We start from the raw sequence: 1,550 nt of genomic DNA on the forward strand, positions 1-1,550 counted from the left end.
TCGTCGAATGGAAAAATCATTTCTCGAAGGAACGCGCAAACTATTGCGAATAAATTTCGCGGTCGATCGGTCGCGATTTCGTCGCCGGCTCGCAAATATCCGTTGCCAAACACCTTTTGCGAAACGGGGCACACGGTGTACCCGTTTTTGTCTGCGGGAAAAAAAGAACGGTTCTAGCTGGAATTCGCGTGAAGAAAGCGACGATACGCGTTACAGTCATTGTTCCCAAAGACAATCCAAGTTTTACGTCATGGTTGGCCAACGGTGGCCAACGGAAACACCGATCCCTATGAAGTCGTAATACCAGATCAAGAAACTTTGTTTTTTGCACCGGGTTCATTTGTCCGACAAGAAACCATCTGGCGCGTTGATCGATGTTATTATTTTCTTGGGTTATGCCGGCGATCAGCTGGAACGAATGCTGCTTTCTAGTATCGCGTAACACGCCTCTTCTCGATTAGAAAAAAATGGGATTAGCGGCCAGGAAGAATCGACGAAATGCACCGCCATCTTGTCCCCGGTGGTTCACGAATTATGCGCTCACGTGGCGTATAAAACAATGCGAACGTTGCAAAATCTATTGCGCTAATTTCATAATGCTTATTAGCTTCTTATTAGCTACCTTTTTACATTGGAAAGTATTTAAACTTTGGAACCACGGAGCGGTATACGTGACCAAAATGAATCGCTAGATTATGCAATTATGGTAGAAACGAGTAGATACAATTTTATGCACTCGAAAGATTCCAAAGATTTGAGGATATCGATGCATTATTTTCAACTCACTACAATGATCAAACACAGAGATATATTTCTACTTTCCATACTCTCTTGCTTGTTACAATCGATGCAAACAATCTTTATGCAAAATAAAAATTGTCTGCGCCAATTCCAACAAACATAAGTCACATAGAAATTTCTTTCTTCCTAATTATTGAAAGAATTTTAGTGAGTTAAAAATATTACACACTCGCTCTTAATTTTTTCTAAAAATAGTTTCGATGTCTTAAATTTCACCTAACTATTTTTATCATAAATGCATAAAATCCGCAGTCCGATAATCACGAAGCTAAATTAATCCTCTCGTAGATAAGGTGTGCTCGAACAAAGAAGTTCGTCAGACTCAACTGTGACACGATACACTTCAGAAACAGTCGCATAAGAGATCCTGAGTAAAATGGTACCTTGTTGGTACCGATACCTTGAAGACCAAAATTTTCTCTTTACCGCTTCTTGCTCTTCGCTGATGTATCGCAAGTACGAAGTCTATCAAACTACTGCACTACCTGCATCTCGAAAGAACATACCTGTGCACCTATTAGATCAGACCAGCAACGTATCTATCATCAAATCGGCAGGCCTTCTTCCGAGAAACGGAGCATAATTTGAAACCCAGACTAGCACCCGCGGAATGAATTTCTGATTCGATCGTGTGTTTAGGACGTTCGGTGATCAAGGCAGGTATCGCTCGAACCGAGGCCGGGATTCGAGCAGACGCGCCATCGGCGGTCAGCCAGCGAGGAAGAAGATCCAATGGCGGCCGGGTAGGG

Source organism: Megalopta genalis, chromosome 5 (assembly GCF_051020955.1).
Source record: "Megalopta genalis isolate 19385.01 chromosome 5, iyMegGena1_principal, whole genome shotgun sequence".
In the NCBI taxonomy this organism is placed as follows: Eukaryota; Metazoa; Arthropoda; class Insecta; order Hymenoptera; family Halictidae; genus Megalopta; species Megalopta genalis.